The following is a 22,623-nucleotide window of genomic DNA, read 5'->3' on the forward strand; positions in this document are numbered from 1 at the left end:
ACCAAAGACCCCATTTCTAACATTGGTGATCAGCGGTTGGGATTTGGACTTGTATTTGTACTTGACATACAGTGATTAAGTGTACACTATTGTTTTTAGTTCAGACCACTACGTGACCACATACTACTTGTCTTGTGATTCTGCTTTTTGTTCTCTGATGTCCTCCTGGAAGTATTGCTAATATTTTTGGACTTTGTTTTTTGGTTGTGAAGCCTTTGCAGAATGGAAGTCAATTTCTGGCACCTATTTATGTATAAAAAGTGGCAGCTTAAAGCATTCTGCATGGAAAGGGGACTGGCTGTGAACAAGAAATCCAGAAGGGAGGATCTTGAGTCAGCCCTGTTTCAGTATGAATTGAAACGTTGTCAGGCAACACCACCAAATGAGTCTGAGGAGGATAATTACTCTGAGGAGGAGGACTACTCTGAGGAGGAGGGCAGTGGCCCTGAGGAGGGAACAGAAAGAGATGATTGGCTCCTAGCTCAAATCCGGAGTCTGGAAGAGCTAGATGCAGAGCTTGAGAGGGCTGAGGAGAAGAGAGCCTTAGTACTGGAAAAAGAAAGGATTACAGCTCAAGAGCTGAGCTGTGAAGAGCTGAAGCTTGAGGGCATGAGGGCTGAGTCCAGTTCAGATGGTGGCAGCATAAATCTTGTATCCAGTACTGCTGAAGAAGTGCACATGCCCAGATATGTGGTGCCCTACTTGAAGGAGGGAGTTAACACACGCCAGGAGGTTCAGGGGTATGAGGTAGCTCCAGTGATGCACAGGGTCCCTGAGGTGGATTGGGCAACTGGCATGGGGAGTCATATTCCTACTGGTGGGAGGGACACTCTACTGACTCTAGCTGAGAGTGACAGGGAGAGGGGTTCCCCCCAGGTAGAAGTCCTGGTTATGGAGTGTGAAGACATCCCAGAAGAGTGTGGGTTGAGTGTCAGGGACAGTCAGGTACTGTCTCACCAGTCTCAGGAGGGTGATGTGGGGTGCTTTTTCAAAGCAGAGTCACTGGATGGTTGGGTGAAGGGTACTTTGGTTAATTCATGTAAGAGGCTGAGTGATGTAATTGCTGGAGAGCATATGTCTAGTCCTTATTTTCCAGAGCTACGCCAACACCAGGTGGAGTGTGAGTTCTCTGACCCCAGGGAGCTTACAATGGAGGCAGACCTCTTGGTGAGTACCAGAGAGTCTGAAGAGGCATTTGGGGGGGCTCCTGAGAGGAGTGGTCTAGGTATTTCCCAACCAGGTAAGGTAGGGAAGGATTGTAGTGTCCCAGGTAGGTCCCAGTGTAGTGGGATGGGTGAGGGACCCCATGTCCAGTCTCTGAGGAGAGGGAATGGGGATGGGCTGAGGTCCAAGGTGCCCGAGATCCGGTCCCAGGTCCTGGAGGGTTCCATGAGGGAACACCAGGAGGGGAGCCTAGCCTGTACCATAGGGCCATCTGTTGAGGGAGATCCCACAGTGTCAGGAGAACTTGGGGGGGGGCGGCTGTAGCCAGCGTCCCACCAGTTCTGGTGTCTGGCAGTACCACTCCTAGTGAGGGGGAGCAGAAGTCCAGACAGAGGGTTGAGAGGGGGTTGCGGACCCCAGTGGAGAACCTGGAGGGTCAGGGGTCAGCTCTGAGAGCAGAGCCCCCCAGGAATGACCTTGGTAAGACCATTTCTGGGTTGGGGGGAATCCAGACTCTGTCAGATGGGCAGAGGTCAGGAGACCTGCGCCAGCCAGACTCTTGTGTGGCCCTTGGGGACAGTGTGTCCCTTGAGGGCGGTAAGTGTGCCCCCCTGGAAGTCCTGGTGTGCCAGGCAGTGGTTCAACCGCAGGGTGGTGACTCTGGTTTGAATGATCAGGTTCAGGAGGTAAACTCTGACCTGGTGGGGGGTAGGTATGCCCCCCAGGAATTCCTGGGTTGCCAGGCAGTGGTCCAGTCTGTGGGTACAGACCCTGGACTGGAGGATCAGGTGCAGGGGATAAACCCTGACCTGAAGGGGGGGGCTGTTTGCCCAATCACCCCCCCCCGGTGTGATTTCAAGGGGTACTCTCCCTGAGGGGTGGGTGCAGAACCCTGAGAGTAGGGGAAGGGGAGAGAAAGACTCACCCCTGACCCCAGAGCAATCTAAGGGTACAGACCCTGGATTGGAAGGCCAGGTTCAGGGTGTCCCCCCTGACCTGGAGGAAGGGGCTACTGCTAACAGTGCCCCTACCATGTTGTCTTCTGGGGGGGGCACTCCTAGTTGGGTGGTTCTCGACCCCAGAAGAGAGGGCAGGGGGAGGGAAGCCTCACCCCTGGCCCTGGTCCAACCTGAAGGTACAGACCCCAGGTTGGAGGATCAGTTGCAGGTTAACATCCCTGCACTGGTGGAAGAATTGTGCAGGACTGCTTCTACAAGCACCCTGACAATTTTTTACTCTGGGGGTGCCGCTCATGGAGGGAGGGTACAGAGCCCCAGAGGGGAGGACCAGGGTCAGGTTATCTTCTCTGACCTAGTGGAAGGGAGAGTGGTCAAAGGGTGTCAGGCACCTGGGGCTACCGCCCCCCACTCTCCACAGTCACAGTGGGTGGAGAGGCCTGAGGTCAGGCTCTCATCCCTGACAGTCATCAGGGGTCACTGTGGCTTGCTGTCCTGGTGGACAGAGTTGCCCCTGGGTGTGGGACGAGAGTCACACCCCAGGGGTGGAGTGGGCAACACCAGTGTGTTGGCCCTGGTGGTACTATCTGCCCATTGCAATACATCTGTGAGCAAAGTAAAGTTATGTGCTGCACAGATGGTGTCTGCAGATGTTGAGAAGGGTTCCACATGGGTTAGCTTAGTGGGCCCTGAGAGTATGGACAGAGGGATCCAACTGGAGTCAGGAAGGCGTAGAACTGGAACATGCCCCTGCTGTTGTGGGCCTGGGTCCTTGTTCTATCGCCCCAATCAGGGAAGTACATCAAGGTATTGATTGTTCTCCCTTGGCTTTAGGCTGGTAGGGGGTCGTGTTGGACTTTTGCTTATGCAGGGTCATCCCCAGTCTTTTTGCCTCCTGCCTCCTATTTTTTTCTGACCTGTTGCTGTTGGCTTTTCAACTCTGAGCACTTTACCACTGCTAACCAGTGCTAAAATGCCTATGCTCTCCGTGTAAAATGTGTACGTAATTGGTTCTCCATGATTGGCATATTTGTTTTACTGTTAAGTCCCTAGTAAAGTGCACTAGAGGTGCCCAGGGCTTGTAAATCAAATGTTACTAGTGGGCCTGCAGCACTGGTTGTGCCACCCACACAAGTAACCCTGTAATCATGTCTCAGACCTGCCACTGCAGTGTCTGTAAGTGTATTTTTACACTGTAAATTAGACTTGGCAAGTGTACCCACTTGCCAGGCCTAAACCTTCCCTTTTCTTACATGTAAGGCACCCCTAAGGTAGGGCCTAGGTAGCCCCAAGGGCAGGGTGCAGTGTATGGATAAGGTGGGACATATAGTAATGTGGTTTATATGTCCTGACAGTGAAATACTGCCAATTTCGTTTTTCACTGTTGCAAGGCCTGTCTCTCTCATAGGATAACATGGGGGCTACCTTTAAATATGATTAAAGTGTAGATTCCCCTAGAGAGTAGATGGACATGTAGAGTTTGGGGTCCCTGAACTCACAATTTAAAAATATATCTTTTAGTAAAGTTGATTTTAAGATTGTGCGTTTGAAAATGCCACTTTTAGAAAGTGAGCATTTTCTTGCTTAAACCATTCTGTGACTCTGCCTTGTTTGTGGATTCCCTGTCTGGGTCAGTTTGACAGTTGGGTTGTTTTTCACCTCGCACTAGACAGTGACACAAATGGGGCTGGGGTGTAACCTGCATTTCCTGATTAGCCATCTCTGCTAGGAGGGAGGGGTGGAGTGGTCACTCTCATCTGAAAGGACTGTGGCTGCCTCTGACAATGCCGGCTCCAACCCCCTGCTGTGTGTCTGAGGCCTTGCCTGGGCAAGGCAGGATTTCACAAGTAGGTGTGAGTCCCCTTTGAAGAAAGGTGACTTCAACGACTAAAATGGGTATAAGAAGGGCACCCAAATGTACAGACTTTAGAGAAACACTTCTGGAACCAAAAGGAACCTCTACCTGGAGAAGAGCTGATAGCTGAGGAAGAAGTGCTGCCCTGCCTGTGACTGTGCTTTGTGGAGCTTTCCTGCAGTGCTGCTTCTGCTAGAGTAAGAGGGCAAAGACTGGACTTTGTGTGCCTTCCATCTTGTGAAGAAATCTCCAAGGGCTTTAGTTAGAGCTTGCCTCCTGTTGTTTAAAGTCTCAGGGACAGCAAAGACTTCTCTCTGCCAGCACCTAGAGTCTCTGGAGAGACTCCTGCCCCAACAAGTGGTGCCCTATCCAGTCCCTGGGCCCTTGAAAGGAAAGCTGGTGGAATCCAAGGAAATCGACTTCGGACTACTTCGGACCGACGCCGCTGCTGAATCCGGTAACGCCGCCTGCACCTGACGCCGTGACCTTCGCTGGAACGCGACGCTCTTCGCAGGCCCGACGCCGCAGCAGCCCCGCTGAAGTCCGTGACTCCGTGGAAGTCGCCGCACCACGTCGTGACCGACGCCGCTCGAAGTGCACGGATTCAATGTTTCGCACAGACGCCGCGATTCCAGACTTCGCGCATCGGCTTGTTTTCACTCTTCACCAAAAGTATTGTACTTGGGGGTCTACACGACTCCGTGTCCGGCGCCGCTGGTGTCGGCTTGTTGGGAACGACTCCGTCACGACGCCGTGTTAACATCTCATCGAAGCATTTTTGTTTCTAAGCGCTATTTTTTAGTTTAATCTTTCAAAATTCATAACTTGACTTGTGAATGTCAGATTTTTGTCGTTTTGGTCTTGTTTTGTTTAGATAAATATTTCCTATTTTTCTAAACCGGTGTTGTGTCATTTTGTAGTGTTTTCATTAAGTTACTGTGTGTGTTGGTACAAATACTTTACACCTAGCGCTCTGAAGTTAAGCCTACTGCTCTGCCAAGCTACCAAGGGGGTAAGCAGGGGTTAGCTGAGGGTGATTCTCTTTTACCCTGACTATAGTGAGGGTCCTTGCTTGAACAGGGGGTAACCTGACTGTCAACCAAAGACCCCATTTCTAACATATAGCACTTCAATACCTTGTGGCCCTCAAGCCCTCTATAAAAATGTCAAAGACAAAAAAAGTTATTGATTTCATCAAAGTTATGGATCAATAAATGCAGTAGCAATCAATCAGGTGCTTCAGTGTTTGAGGTGAGGTCATCAAGCAAGAATCTTTCCCTTCTACTACAATGGAACAAAAAGATGACATTTCCTTCAGGATACACATGCACATAGTTCTACTGGATATATGATAAAATGCTAGAGACTTTATATTTTATATGCAGAGGTCTAAATCTGGAACACATTTCTTTGCTACTTTTCCGATGCTGTGAATTTGGCACCATTCATATTCATGAAAAATGCATAGGTGTACATGATCCCACCACAGGTAAAAATGAAGGTGATCCCGTTAAGCTGCGAGTCTGGTATGCTATGCTGCACTTAGAGAAATGCTAGCGTGCCCACAATTGGCAAGTACTTTGATATCATTAGCTTCTGTTCGCCTGTAAATCAATGTCCCTTTCCATGCTGAGATTACTTGTCATTCCCCCAGCGACTGCCATTCAGCATGGATTTTTTTTTTTTCCCTAACATAGGGTTGTAATTGGAGATAACCCATTATTGAAAAGACCCTAAACGTACCGCCATTTGCTGTAATTTGGCTCTCTTCTTTCAGACTGTTTAAAGGTGGCAATTTCTATTTTTCATTGCAATCAGGTGAATTTCAGTAAGGACAATTTGACAATTTCACTAGGTAAGCAGCAAAGCATTTCTCTGTTAAATTGAGCTGATAGGTCGGTAAAAGCCAAAGCTTATCTTTTTTTTTTAACCACAAGGGAAAGAGGCAGTGAGAAAACTAAGAGGCCTGACTGTTTTATAAGTGAACGTGAGTCTTCAATGATTCCTGAGTTTCCATGTGTGCTTGTGTCGATGGCTGGGTGAGTGAACATGATAATGAGCCAAATGCTGGGTGGACGAATGAGTGTATGTATCTATAAATGAGCATGTGACAGAGTTCCTGGATGAATATTGGGTGAATGACTTCACAACTAAATACATGGTTGAATATTTGCATGCATTTATGTTTGACTAGATCAATTGGTGAGTGTATGAACAATTGATAAGCGTGCAAGAACGGATGCAGATTGGTTACACCAGTCACACAGGTTGATGCCACAGACAGGAATAGTAATATTGTAATGAAAGATACTAACAGTTGCCAATATTTTGCCAGTCCAAGCACGACACCAGAGATGGGCACTGTTGTGCTAATACACACACAAACATACACACACACACAGCGATAAACATTTTGTCAATTTAGGCATTATGCCAATAGTGAGCACCACTGTTCCAAGAGTGCCTACGATATGTAAATAAAAATATACCTATTATGCCAGTACAAGCATTACACAGGAGTGCGCACTGTTTTGCCAAGAATTTCCACAGTATGTCAAGACTTATCACTATTAAACCTGTTTAGGTTTCTTCCACCTCTATGCTACTGCTTAATATATGTTCAGATTTTCAAGATGACTCACTAATTTTAAATGTACGGTTAAGCTATCTCAATTACTCAGTAATCATTAGTGTGTGTTTATTTGCCACATCACTTTGAAATCCTTAGTGCAAGTTCACATTTGCACCACCTTCCATTCATTTGGGATTTGTGTTGGCGGGACAGTGCTGTACAAACATATATAAGGAATAGATTAAGCACAATAAACAGCAGTCTATCAAACAAAAAAATAACTGTCTACATAGGGGATGCAAAGGATTAAAAGAGTTTTTGGAAGTTAGTTGGATATATCTATTTAGATAGTAAAGAGATGGCGAAGGTTGTGATCTCAGAAATAGTGTGGGAGAATTACGTAGCAGATTAGGTATGTGCCCCCCTCCCCTCACGGAGGAGGCACAAAGAGGGTGTAGCCACCCTCAAGGACAGTCGCCATTGGCTACTGCCCTCCTGACCTAAACACACCCCTAAATCTAGTATTTAGGGGCAGCCCAGAACCCAAGAAATCAGATTCTGGCAACCTACAACAAGAAGAAGGACTGCTGACATGAAAGCTTTGCAGAGACGACGGAGACGACAACTGACTTGGCCCCAGCCCTACTGGCCTGTCTCCAGACTCAAAGAACCTGCACAGCGACGCAACCGACAGGGACCAGTGACCTCTGAAGCCTCAGACGACTGCCCTGAACCCGAACGACCAAGAAACTCACGAGAACAGCAGCACTGTTAAAAAACAGCAACAACTTTGCAACTTTCTTGCAACTTTTAACGACTTCACTCTTCCCGCCGGAAGAGTGCGATAACACCCTCTGCACCCGACGCCCCCGGCTCGAGCTCCAGAGAACCAACACTACAGTGATGACTCCCAGGTGGCTGCGACCTCGTGAGTAACCTGAGACGACCCCCCTGGACACTCACAGCGACGCATGCAGAGAAGATCCAGAGGCTCCCCCTGGCCATGACTGCCTGGAACAAAGAACTTGACGCCTGGACCAAGCACTGCACACGCAGCCCCCAGGATCAGAAGGAACCGAACTCCAGTGCAGAAGTGACCACCAGGCGACCCTCTGCCTAGCCCAGTTGGTGGCTGGCCCGAGAAGCCCCCCTGTGCCCTGCCTGCATCACTAGAGTGACCCCCGGGTCCATCCATTGATTCGTATTGCAAACCAGACGCCTGCTTTGCACACTGCTCCTGGCCACCCATGTGCCGCTGAGGGTGTGTTTGTGTGCCTACTTCTGTCTCCCCAGTGCTCTACAAAACCCCCCCGGTCTGCCCTCCGAAGACGCAGGTACTTACCTGCAGGGCAGACTGGAACCGGAGATCCCATGTTCTTCATAGGCACCTATGTGTTTTGGGCCCTCCTTTGACCTCTGCACCTAACCGGCCCTGTGTTGCTTGTGCGGTGACTTTGGGGTTGCCTTGAACCCCCAACGGTGGGCTGCCTATGCCCAGGAACTTGAACTAGTAAGTCCCTTACTTACCTGAAAAACTACCTCCCCCAGGAACTGTTGATTTTTGCACTGTGTCCACTTTTAAAATGGCTTACTACCATTTTAACTAAAACTGTGTATGTTACTGCTCTAATTCAAAGTTCCCTACTTACCTGTGTGGAGTACCTTGCATTTTATGTATTGACTTCAAATCATGAATCTTGTGGTTCTAAAATAAATTAAGAAAAAATATTTTCCATATAAAAACTATTGGCCTGGAGTTAAGTCTTTGAGTGTGTGTTCCTCATTTATTGCCTGTCTGTGTACAACACATGCTTAACACTACCCTCTGATAAGCCTACTGCTCGACCACACAACCACAAAAATAGAGCATTAGAATCATCTAATTTTTCCACCTTCTTACCTGTAAGGGGAACCCGTGGACTCTGTGCACACTATCTCTCACTTTGAGATAGTGTATACAGAGCCAACTTCCTGCAATAGGGCTACCTGAAATGTGTCTCTTCGGTTTACTAGAGTTATACTTTTCATGGTCAAATTGATAAAAATGTCAGAAAAGGCAAGACGGTGTACATTCAAAGGCTATGACCAGCCTCCATTTGTCATATTTTCTTTTCAGTTTAAATCTAGGTAGCTTGGTGGGCCTGAGCAAATACTGTAGTTGCTCTTACAAACCCAACAACCCTATCACCAATGGGGAACTGGGAATCTAAGACATTTGAGAGGACTTCTTGTTGTCATAGGGGAAAATTAAACAGTGCCCTTCCACTTGATGTATGGGGCACTCCAGGGTTCACTTTCTTTAGAAGGAGTACAACGGTTATAATTATGGAGAATATGAGAGTCAGAGGGATGCCCACAAAGCTCAATGTGATAAGGAGCACCAGGAAAGGAAATGGCACCTCACAGCTGCCACTAAGACGTTTTCAAGAACTTTAGCAGCCTGAAATTCAGGAACGACCAAGGCCATTTTTAGAAAGCTAGCATGTTCTTGCCCCGACCATTTGGTGCCTGCAGCCAGCAACTGGGTCACATGACTAGGTGTATCTGTCAGTTGATATTTGTGTATTTCTCCCAGACAGTGAAACAAAGGGCAGTAGCTGTTGGGCCATCTCTGACTTGATTAGAGGGAGAAACTGTCACCTATCACGCTTGAACATCGCAAAAGCTTTCGTGGGCACACTCACAAAGGGTTTTCAGTAGCCTTCTGTGACCCCTGATAAGCTGGGCCCAGGGCAGAGAGACTGGAAATTCCAAACACCTCGGTGGGTGGGAACCCCCAAGAGAAGCTTCTTCTTCAAAGCTGGCACCAGGTATAAATATTGGATTCTCAGACCAAAATGTTCATTAGACTTCTGGACCTGTGGGAGACTCAGAAGGCCTGCTGTGTTGCTCTGCAAAAATGACTGCTGCACTGCTACCCTACTGCTCTGATGTCCTAGTAAACGGACTGGACCTGTATCTTGAACATAGGAGCACCAGAGTGATTTCAAGGGCTAGTTTGCCGGGCCTCTTGATCAGAACCAGAGGGACAGAAAAGGCTCCAACCATCTTGAACCCAGCACCTGGCTCTACTAGCTGTGAATCTTGCCCTCCAAGTGCTGTAACCCCAGTCTTCAATCCTGGCAGCCCAGCTGGGGTCATGTGAGCTGAACTGACACATCTCCTTGTAGTTGCTTCGGAACTGCTGCTGCATGAAACATCCTGGACACAGGCCTTCGCATCGCAAGCCACTCATGGCCGGCATCCTCAAGAATGATGCAGGATTTAGCATCTCATTCCCACTGTTTCTCCACAACTGCCGATGTGCAATGCATCTTTGACGCAGGACTTTGCATCATAAGCACCTCATCGGTGGCATCCCTGATGATGACGCAGGACTCCACATTGCAGTCTTGCAGCTCTTTTGAATGAGCATAATACACTTTTGACACAGAATCTTGCAATGCTCTACAACCATGATTTATCTTACTTTGTTTAGCATGGCTAATCTTGTCCCTGTTTTTGCCCCCCACTCTATCGTGGTTGGCTTAAACTTAGGACTTTGTCCCGACCTGAAGCGACCAGATAATCACAGTGGACAATTTGTGCTTTTAAGTGCCATTTTCACTTAAATCTTTAAAACTGGATATCTCAGGTTCTACTTATTGAATGTTTATCATTTTGGTTAAAATTATTTATCACATTTTATCCTATTTTGTAAATTGGTGTGGGCTTTATCTTGAGTTATGTTTTCACTTGGTTACTGGCTAAAGTGCTGCATAAATATGTTACACATTGTCTCTAAGCTAAGCCCGACTGCTTTGTGCCAAGCTACTAGAGGGTTAAGCACAGGTTATTTTGGAGTTGCTTGTGCTTTACCCTAACAGAGATTGTGGCTGGTACTTGAGTAGTGTTTCACCCACCCACCCCCCACCAACTAGTAACCCAATTTCCAACAGTTGGTGTGACTTTTATGTGTTTAAAAGGAAGCTTTAAGTCTGGCAAAAGGTTTAATTTTCCTGGTTGTTGAAATGGCAGTTTAAAGCTACAGAACAGGCTGTAGTGTGAGGCCCAAAACATATTTTAAAAGGCTACTTTGTTGGGTGGCACAACAACAGCTGCAGGACCACTAGTAGCATTTAACTTGCATTCCCTGGGTATGTGGAGTATTATTTACTAGGGACTTACAAGTAAATTAAATGTGCCAATTAGGTGTAGGATAATTGTACCACGTTTTAGGGATAGTGCATACAAACATTAGCACTGGTTAACAGTGATAAAGTGCAAAGAGTACTAAAAAAACAAAAAATAATTCAGCACGACAGGAAGGGTGAAGGCTGACAATTTAGAGGACTACCACCCAAGGGTTTCAGGTCTAAAAAGAGATATTAAATCAGCCAGCGCATCTCCCAATCTTTGACAGGGAAGGCACCAGGCTCCCACCATACTCCAGAAGTATGGATCTCACAGGTGGGTGACCAAGTCCACAGTTGGTAGCAAGGCGTGGCGCAATGCTCTGGGAGTGGGGGAGTAATCCTAAAGTTAAATGAGTGAAGGCATGTCCAAGAAAAGGTAACAAAGATTCTAAAAGCTAAGGGCCAGATTTACGAGGTCCTAGCACCACCAGAACGTCACTTTTATTGATGCTTCGGTGGCACTGTGCAGTTCCCACATTTACACTTTTTGTGGCTTAACACCATCTTGTAAATGTGGGCCTCTCCTGCAGTTTTGTGAATCAGAGGGGCGTTCAAAGGGTGTTGTAGTGGGCACTCCACCCCAATACCCATTGCTTTTGATGCTGCCACATATTTACTCAAAGGCCTAAATCTGTGGCAGCGCCAAAAACTAATGCCACCCCAAGGGTGGCATTAGCATGGCAAAACGAGGAGGAATACTTTTATTCCTCGTTGTTTTTTGCTTTTTCCATGTGTTCTGCATTCTGAAGCACACATCGAAAGAGCAAAAGGTCACAAATGGTTTGCAGGAAGGTGTGCTTTCCAGCACATAAACAATCATTGAAAATTGACGATTTGGCACTTCTATGTGTGCTGCAGAATGCAGCACACATAGAAGTGCCAAATCACTACTGTCCAGGGACACCTTCCTGCACATAAACATCCACTCCCCTCTATATACACCCCTTTGCACTATAGTGTAAGGATGCCTGCATTGGCACAGGCAGCTTAATTTAGCGCTGGTGCAGGGGCAAATTCAGGGGTGCACTGTATTTTTGTAAATACAATGCATTACTGTGTTTCTAAACTGGTGAAGCGCAGCACTGCTATTTTTGGTTCAGGTTCTTGTAGATCTGGCCCTAAGTTTGGAGGATACAAACACAAGGGAATAGAATTCTATCCACCCTATAAACAGAAACATAACATGATAGGAAGAAATTGTTTTTTTTCATCCTTGCACTATAAGTTGTGGTAAAGGAAGAGAGCCAGGGGAGTAAGTACTACCTCTAGAAGGGAACTAGTAATTTTAGTAGTTACCTGATTTTCTTTTGCCGTTTTCTTTTTCCCTAATAATAATAATAATAATAATAATAATAATGATAATAATACGTTTATTTTCTTTTATCTTGTTTATTTTAGTAATCCTGTTAATCCTTTTAATATGGAGGTAGGGATTTCTGGATTCTTGAGTTGATTGTGAGAGGTAGTAATATTTTGATATTTGTCACATACGGTGATTTTTTAGATGTGTGTCAACAGTAATAGGATATATGCTGGGTGTAGATGTGAGTTATAATGGATGAGCAGGCCGCCTATGGGGATATGCAATTGATGGTAACTCGATAGGGAGACACTGTACAGAACATCCAATTGTAGCTACAAAACGAAATGTGCAATAAAAGTAGAAAATCACCATCAGCATGATACATACATGGGAGATATACATATATTTGTATAGGAGAGTTATCTATATGTGAATGTAAAGTGGGACAGGCCCACTTGGGCACGATTGGGAAATAAATACACAGAAAATTATGTATAGATGTAAGAACAGACTAATTGCATATCACGGACGTAATACAATATAAAAATTGATTAACTTTATCGGTTATTAGGAAATAGGCGGCAACATGTTGATAGAACTGTATATAACTACATAATTTCTGTATTTGAAAATTCACTTAACAATTACATTCCGAGAAAAGGGTTCGAGAAAGATCCGTATATGTATACAGTGTGTCTATGGGGTGAAAGCTGAATGCACGAAAGCACTTCCTTTATTGGGGTTAAGAGATTGATATATGAATTACAAACATCATTTGGGAATGATGGCTATTTGCAGATTCATTGTAAGAACACAAACTACTGTTGATCCCATGTACCATTATGTGATGGCGGCGTCCATACTTTAGTTTTTCTTGTCTGTTGTTAATGTTTATTGAAGCAGCCCTGTAATGAAGGTACTTGAAGTACAAAGCCCTGTTTTACTTATTTCAAGTCTGCTTAGAAGAAAGTCATATTTGATATGAGCCTTGCTGATCTTTGAGATCAAAGGTTGTCAAAGTGCCGGTGAGAGACCTTACTTAACCTTTAATCCAGTGGCATGGAGGACCTTTGTTTATTTGAAGGTTCCTTTGAAACACTCTTGCACTTCTCTTTGCAGGTGGAAATAGTAATTGACAGTTTATTGGTTTCTGTTGTATCCACTGACTAAAATACACGTCTCTTGAATATCAACTGAGATTCCAGAGATAAGATACATTTTAGTTGATTCCAGGCAATTCTTCATATTGGGTTTTGGTTCTGATTTATGCTCATTGGTTTCTCTTGGTAGTTTTATCGATCTAGTAGACCTCATGGATGTCATTTTTTAGGCCATCAGGGGTTGTAGCTGTGACTCCAGCTTTACCCTGCAACCTCTGGCATGGTACTTGCAACCCCTGCAGCAGAGGTTGCAAAATTAGTGGCAAGAACACAAGGGTGGCTCTGCATTCCTTATTATCAGACTGTTTTTCGTTACCTAATTGTGACTAATATTCTATTATTCACTATTACTGTAAATAAAAGAGCTCACTTAGCTGGAACAAGACCTCTAGTGGCTGTTGTGTACGTGTATGCATGTCGCTCTGTATGTGTGAGTGTATTTATATGAGTGAAAGTGGGCAAGATCCAGAGACAGGCGGTGACCTAGATTGTGTGGGATTTACTATTCCAAGACATAGGTCAAAGCTGAACCAAAGTTGCTTTGCTGCCTTGCATCAAATGGAGAGAGACAAACTACTGATATATGGTGAATATTTTCTCTCCCCATGCCCTGGTGCATTTTTGTGAGCCATGTGCTAAAGCACACACCTCTTCGCGATAGTGCAAGGGTGTGTCTGTTCTCCGAAGCATAGGTTTTGTACTTGAAGGCATACTTTCCAGAACATATACATGCTTTAAAATTTTCTTCCCTACTTTATATGTTTGCTGTAAATGCAGCACATATGCAAAGTTGGAAAACCAAGTAAAAGTTAAAACATTTTTCGCTACACCTGCCTCAAGGAGGCTATGGTTTGGGCACACTTCCTGTCTACCAATATTTTTTATAGGAATTTGCATTAGAGCCCGCGGGGGAATGCTCCTGTGATGCAAAGTAACTCAAAACAGCCCAAAGCACAACTTTGTGTTGCTTTGGGATATTATCCAATGCTACTCCTGACTTGGTTTGGATAGTAAATGCCACCATAACACTTTGCATCGGCTTTGTGTCACAAAAGTGAAGCAAACACCATGCAAAGCATTTGTGAACCTGGGTCTGAGTGTCAGTAAATATGGGTGAGTGAATGCAAATGAATGAATGAGTGGATATGAATTCGAACTATTGTAAGGGTGAGAGTGAGAGTGAGGATGATTGAGAAATATAAGTGTGAATGAGTGAATGGAAATGTGAGTGTGGACAAGAATGTAAAATTTACCTGTAGAAATTTTTAGCACAACAGACACCTGTGAAAAAAATACTGGCACACTGGGGTTAGATCATGGCATAAAGGGTAGCAATAGTAAAATACTGCTGTTGGCATACTAGAGGTAATTAATGACATATAGGGCACCCATGGAGACATACTAGCATACTTGAAAAAAAAATTCTTGCCATGTTGACCCCAATGGCAAAACTCTAGTACTAGCACAATTGAGGTAATGCTTGTTGGGCAACTTGGCATATAAGAAGGTGCCAACTATGGCAAAATGCTGGCCTTGACATACTGTAAGTAATTTTTGAGCTGAGGATCACCAATGGCATATGGACTGCATTCATTTTAAAAATCTGACACTGCCATATTTGATGCTTTTTTAAATATAAATGGGTACCTATGACAAAGCGCTGGCCCTTGCGCAATAGAAGTAATTATTGATGTATGCATGTCCATACCACATTTTGTAAAAATAGAGTCAAGTCTTGGGAAATGCCATGTTTCATTGGTGTGGAACACCATGAAAAGGTATGGCTATTTAATGAGTGCCTGTTCAGTGCCTAAGTCCCTTTACCACATTTATAGAAAACTGTCCATTAAAATGCACTATTTCTCATCATTCCTTTCAACCTCCTAGAAGGGGTCTGGCATACTCACTTTGTTTGTGCATTACAATTCAGGGCAAGTATTATGCCTCATGACTTTCAAAGCTCAAGTCAGCACAATAATATACGTTGTATCTAAAATTGATATTTTGTTGGTTATGCTGTTATAGTAGTCATGCAGGTATTATGGAATACAATTTTTGTGCTATTACGGTCATGTGACATGACTTTTTGGAAAAATCAGGGTCAATGCTTATAAGATGTAATTTCCTGTGATGTCTTTAAGGTTAAAGGGTATGTGATGTCACTTCCGCCACCCCTGGCAGTTTTATGAATTGACACCCCTGACACACTTACCCTTGTTTTTCTTTTGGACATACACAGAGGAATGTGTAAAAACACATAAGCTGCAGCTGAGTATGGGATAACCCTTTTGTGCACTTTTTACTTGGGTTGTGATAAGTTAAAAGCCTTCGATACTTGCTCTTGATGATGTGATATAGATGTGACATGGATTCCAAGTGGGAGTAAGCTAAACTGCACCTATGCATAATATCCCCTGGCTTGAAGTTACCCCCAATGCTCCTAGAAGGGGTCTGGCATACTCACTTTGTTTGTGCATTACAATTCAGGGCAAGTATTATGCCTCAGTACTTTTAAAGCTCAAGTCGGCACAATAATATAGTTTGTATCTAAAATGGATATTTTGTTGGTTATGCTGTTATAGTAGTCATGCAGGTATTGTGGAATTTCATGAGTGTCAATTTTTGTGCTATTACGGTCATGTGACATGCCTTTTTGGAAACATCAGGGTCAATGCTTATATTATGTAATTTCCTGTGATGTCTTTAAGGTTAAGGGGTATGTGATGTCATGCATAATATCCCCTGGCTTGAAGTTACCCCCAATGCTCTTATTTGAGGTTTTGGTATTAAGGCACGATGCGACCATTTAAGGTTTCAAATGTAGCATAGCTAAATAGTCAAAAGGGTAATTACCTTCACATGACCTACAGAATACCATTTTGACTTGTCTCATTAGTGCTTTATATAGCACTATTTATGCAAAACGTAAAAAATACAACATACTATTAAATCCCGGGAAATAATGGTCTGCAATTATTTTTTGAATAGCAAAGAATCATGTAGGAGCGGAAAGTTAGGGCTGCAAAAGAGGATAACCACAAGACGAGACCAATAGAGAGGAATTAGCTGTTGTGTGAAATTTAAAGAGAATTAATAAGGATAATGCATAAATAGTAGAACTGAAAGCTGAAAAGATGTGAAGTAATTAGAAGTCTGTCAACCATAAGGAGAAATATTAGTTGTTAACCCCTTGGGTGCGGGTCACGACCAGTGGGGGATAATAAAACCTCCGGTGCATCGCACCGGAGGATTATTATTATTATTTTTTAAAACCCCGGGAGACATGAAAGCTTTTCCGTGTCTCCCCCCTGACCCCCACCCGCCCCTTTGTGACATCAGCACGCCACGAGGCGCGCTGACGTCACTTTGTTGATTTCCCAATCGGAGCATGAAGCGGCCTTGTGGCAGCTTCCTACTCCAATGGGGAAAACGGCCCCAAACGGCCTTCCCCACGTTCGGGAAGTCCTCGTAAGAAAGGGCAGACTCTCCCCTTTCTTATGAGGCCTTCCTGAAAGTGTTTCCTGGGCCCCGATCGCAGCACAGCTTCGATCGGGGGCCAGGAAACACCACTAGACACCATGGATTTCACTAGGGGGGGGTCGCCCCCTCGGAAAACGGGCCACCGCCCCCCCCCCCGGGCATATTTTGGAAAAAAAAAAAGGTAGGTGTCCCTGGGGGGCCCGATCGCGCCCCCACATGGGCTAAATTTTATTTTTAAAAAACTTTAAAAAATAAAGAAAAAAAGAATAAAATGAAATGGACAGGGGGTCGCCCGTGGGCAGGGCGACCCCCTGTGGGGGCAATATTTTTTTTGAGTTGTTGTAGGGTTTCCCTGGGGGCCCTGGAAACCATACAACTACTAAAAAAAATATAAATCTATATATATATAGATATATCTATGTAGATATATCTATCTACATGGATATATCTATAGATAGATCTATATATATATATATATATATATATATATATATATATATATATATATATATCTATCTATAGATATATCCATGTAGATATATATATATATATATATATATATATATATATATATATATATATATATAGATATATATATAGATATATCCATGTAGATAGATCTATATAGAGATAGATCTATATATATAGATCACTTTTGTCAATACATGTGTGGTTTCCCGGAGTGCTGCGATCGGCCCCCAGGAAATATATATATATATATATATATATATATATATATATATATATATATATATATATATATATATATATATATATATATATATTTGCCACCAGTTGTCTTGCAGTTGCAGCTTGAGTCTTCAAAGTAATGCACATACTTCAACTGACACATTTCAACTGTAGCTTTTAGGCAGCAATAAAAAAGTCAAGGAAGTATTGTGATTATGTTTCTGCTACAAAAGGATCAGACTTTTGTCTAGTGGCAGTTTTAGTGCCATAAAGAAGCGCAGAAGGTTTATATGCCTACTGCAAAAAGCAAATCTGCATTTTATGTAAATAGCTGAGTACATTAGTAAAGTCAGCCATTACCTGCGCTATAATACAAATGAAATGTATGTGCGGGTGGAGGGTGGCTATGGAGAGATGAAGGGCATTTTTGCTGGGTGGTAATGAGGGAATCCGAGGAGGAGGGAGTGGGAGCACCAATAATGATTGTTGGACTGGGCGCAGGAGGTGCTAAAGACTGTGACGAATGGTATGTGACAAGGTGTTTTTTGAGTGTCTTGAAAGAACGTGCTGATTGAGGGAAGAAGCGCAAGTAAGGTGGCCTCTACTGTTGCACGTATCTCACACACACCATTGATTTTGTGACTGTCTACGTAGGCTAGTGTTTTAGAGCAACAGTTTAGCCAATAGCAGAGATGGCATATTGATGGATGACTGCTGCCGTCACTCGGGTTATAGAGGACAGCTCTGACATAGGATCAGAGACTGAGACATCAGATACTGAGACAGCATATGAGGGATAGGACAATGGCGCAGACTCTGGGAGTGATTTTTCAGTCGGAGGAGTCCCATTTGATAACTCCTCTTCCAGTAAACTATGAGGGAGGTGATGAGGACAGTCCTGCTGTCCCTTCGCAAGCACAGTCTGTGCAACGGGGTAATAGTGGGTTAGCCCAACCCAGAGAGCAGGTGAATGCGGCGGCAAGCAGAGAGAGAGAGAGTGCTCTCTTGGGAGCTCCCCAATTTAGTTCAGCCCCAAATTCCACTGCCCAAATCGTATTGTGGAGACATCAAAATTATCTATCACAAACAAAACTGGTTTTGTAAGGCAGGCACCTGTGTTTTTAGTCCTGGGTTCAGCGGCCATATAGAGAAACATACTAAACCCAAACATTTCTGGAAACTAGACATTCAGGGGAGTCCACAGAGGTGTGACTTGTGTGGATTCCCCAAAGTTTTTTTACCCAGAATACCCTGCAAAGCTGAAATGTTGAATAAAAACTCTATTTTTCTTGCATTTCTGTCACACAAACTACAGGAATATGCTGGGATCCACAAAATTCCTACCACCCAGTGATTCCTCACCTGTCCTGATAAAAACACTACCCCACTTGAGTGTCTATACCTAGTGCCTGCGTCAGGAATGGATCACCCCAGGGTCAACAGCTTTCTCATGTAAGGACCAATATTGACCATTGTGTGATCTATTCCTGTTGCGGGCACCAGGCCTACCCACACAAGTGAGGTACCATTTTTATCGGGAGACTTGGGGGAACGCTGGGTGGAAGGAAATTTGTGGCTCTTCTCAGATTCCAGAGCTTTCTGTCACCGAAGAAATGTGAGGAAAAAGTGTTTTTTTAGCCACATTTTGAGGTTTGCAAAGGATTCTGGGTAACAGACCCTGGTCAGAGCCCCACAAGTCACCCCATCTTGGATTCCCCCAGGTCTCTAGTTTAAAAAAATGCACAGGTTTGGTAGGTTTAACTAAGTGCCGGCTGAGCTAGAGGCTAAAATCTACAGGTAGGCACTATGCAAAAAACACCATTGTTTTCTGTCAAAAAAATGGGATGTGTCGACGTTGTGTTTTGGGGAATTTTCTGTTGCGGTCGCTAGGCCTACCCACACAAGTGAGGTATCAATTTCATCGAAAGGCTTGGGGGAACGCTGGGTGGAAGGAAATTTGTGGCTCCTCTCAGATTCCAGAACTTTCTGTCACCGAAATGTGAGGAAAATTTGTTTTTTTAGCCAAAATTTGAGATTTGCAAAGGATTCTGGGTAACAGAACCTGGTCAGAGCCCCACAAGTCACCCCATCTTGGATTCCCCTAGGTCTCTAGTTTTAAAAAATGCACAGGTTTGGTAGGTTTCCCTAGGTGGCGGCTGAGCTGGAGGCCAAAATCTAAAGGTAGGCACTCTGCAAAAAAACACCTCTGTTTTCTCTAAAAAAATGGGATGTGTCCACGTTGTGTTTTGGGGCATTTCCTATTGCGGGCGCTAGGCCTACCCACACAAGTGAGGTATCAATTTTATCGAAAGACTTGGGGGAACGCTGGGTGGAAGGAAATTCGTGGCTCCTCTCAGATTCCAGAACTTTCTGTCACCGAAATGTGAGGAAAAAGTGTTTTTTTTAGCCAAGTTTTGAGGTTTGCAAAGGATTCTGGGTAACACAACCTGGTAAGAGCCCCACAAGTCACCCCATCTTGGATTCCCCTAGGTCGCTAGTTTTAAAAAATGCACAGGTTTGGTAGGTTTCCCTAGGTGTCGGCTGAGCTAAAGGCCAAAATCTACAGGTAGGCACGTTGCAAAAAACACCTCTGTTTTCTGTCAAAAAATGGGTTGTATCCACGTTGTGTTTTGGGGCATTTCCTGTTGCGGGCGCTATGCCTACTCACACAATTGAGGTATCAATTTTATCAGGAGGCTTGGGGGAAAGCTGGGTGGAAGGAAATTTGTGGCTCATCTCAGATTCCAGAACTTTCTGTCACCGAAATGTGAGGAAAATGTGTTTTTTTAGCCAAATTTTGAGATTTGCAAAGGATTCTGGGTAACAGAACCTGGTCAGAGCCCCACAAGTCACCCCATCTTGGATTCCCCTAGGTCTTTAGTTTTCAAAAATGCACAGGTTTGGTAGGTTTCCCTAGGTGCTGGCTGAGCTAGAGGCCAAAATCTACAGGTAGGCACTCTGCAAAAAACACCTCTGTTTTCTCTCAAAAAAATGGGATGTGTCCACATTGTGTTTTGGGGCATTTCCTGTCGCGGGCGCTAGGCCTACCCACACAAGTGAGGAATCAATTTTATCGAGAGACTTGGGCGAACACTGGGTGGAAGGAAATTTGTGGCTCCTCTCAGATTCCAGAACTTTCTGTCACCGAAATGTGAAGAAAATTTGTTTTTTTAGCCACATTTTGAGGTTTGCAAAGGATTCTGCGTGACAGAACCTGGTCAGAGCCCCACAAGTCACTCCATCTTGGATTCCCCTAGGTCTCTAGTTTTCAAAAATGCACAGGTTTGGTAGGTTTCCCTAGGTGCCGGCTGAGCTGGAGGCCAAAATCTACAGGTAGGCACTTTGCAAAAAACACCTCTGTTTTCTGTCAAAAAATGGGATGTGTCCACATTGTGTTTTGGGGCATTTCCTGTTGCGGGCGCTAGGCCTACCCACACAAGTGAGGTATCAATTTTATTGGGAGACTTGGGGGAACGCTGGGTGGAAGGAAATTTGTGGCTCCTCTCAGATTCCAGAACTTTCTGTCACCGAAATGTGAGGAAAATGTGTTTTTTTTAGCCAAATTTTGAGGTTCGCAAAGGATTCTGGGTAACAGAACCTGGTCAGAGCCCCACAAGTCACCCCATCTTGGATTCCCCTAGGTCTCTAGTTTTAAAAAACTGCACAGGTTTGGTAGGTTTCCCTAGGTGGCGGCTGAGATGGAGGCCAAAATCTACAGTAGGCACTCTGCAAAAAAACACCTCTGTTTTCTCTCAAAAAATGGGATGTGTCCACGTTGTGTTTTAGGGCATTTCCTGTCACGGGCGCTAGGCCTACCCACACAAGCGAGGAATCAATTTTATCGGGAGACTTGGGGGAACGCTGGGTGGATGGAAATTTGTGGCTCCTCTCAGATTCCAGAACTTTCTGTCACCGAAATGTGAGGAAAATGTGGTTTTTTTTAGCCAAATTTTGAGGTTTGCAAAGGATTCTGGGTAACAGAACCTGTTCAGAGCCCCACAAGTCACCCCATCTTGGATTCCCCTAGGTGTCTAGATTTCAGAAATGCCAAGGTTTGGTAGGTTTCTCTAGGTGCCGGCTGAGCTAGAGGCCAAAATCTACAGCTAGGCACTTTGCAAAAAACACGTCGATTTCAATGTAAAAATGTGATGTGTCCATGTTGCGTTTCCTGTCGCGAGCATTAGGCCTACCCATGGAAGTGAGGTACCATTTTTATCGGGAACACAGAATAGCAAAACAAGTGTTATTGCCCCTTGTCTTTCTCTACATTTTTTCCTTCCAAATGTAAGACAGTGTGTAAAAAAGACATCTATTTGAGAAATGGCCTGTAATTCACATGCTAGAATTCAGAGATGTGCAAATAACCACTGCTTCTCAACACCTTACCTTATGCCCATTTTGGAAATACAAAGGTTTTCTTGATACCTATTTTTCACTCTTTATATTTCAGCAAATGAATTGCTGTATACCCGGTTTAGAATGAAAACCCATTACAAGGTGCACCTCATTTATTGGCTCTGGGTACCTAGGGATCTTGATGAACCTACAAGCCCTATATATCCTCGCAACTGGAAGAGTCCAGCACATGTAACGGTATATTGCTTTAAAAAATCTGACATTGCAGGAAAAAGTTACAGAGTAAAACGTGGAGAAAAATGGCTGTTTTTTTCAGCTCACTTTCAATATTCTTTTATTTCAGCTGTTATTTTCTGCAGGAAAACCTTGTAGGATCTACACAAATGACCCCTTGCTGAATTCAGAATTTTGTCTACTTTTCAGAAATGTTTAGCTTTCCGGGATCCAGCATTGGTTTCATACCCATTCCTGTCACTAACTGGAAGGAGGCTGAAAGCACCAAAAATAGTAAAAATGGGGTATGTCCCAGTAAAATGCCAAAATTGTGTTGAAAAATGTGGTTTTCTGATTCAAGTCTGCCCGTTCCTGAAAGGTGGGAAGATGGTGATTTTAGCACCAGAAACCCTTTGTTGATGCCGTTTTCAGGGAAAAAAACACAAGCCTTCTTCGGCAGCCCTTTTTCCCCATTTTTTTAAAAAAAACGAAATTTTAACTGTATTTTGGCTAATTACTTGGTCTCCTCCAGGGGAAACCACAAACTCTGGGTACCATTAGAATCCCTAGGATGTTGGAAAAAAAGGACGCAAATTTGGCGTGGATAGCTTATGTGGACAAAAAGTTCTGAAGGCCTAAGCTCGAACTATCCCAAATAGCCAAAAAAGGGCTCAGCACGGTGGGGGGCGGGGGGGGGGG

Source organism: Pleurodeles waltl, chromosome 6 (assembly GCF_031143425.1).
Source record: "Pleurodeles waltl isolate 20211129_DDA chromosome 6, aPleWal1.hap1.20221129, whole genome shotgun sequence".
Taxonomy (NCBI): domain Eukaryota; kingdom Metazoa; phylum Chordata; class Amphibia; order Caudata; family Salamandridae; genus Pleurodeles; species Pleurodeles waltl.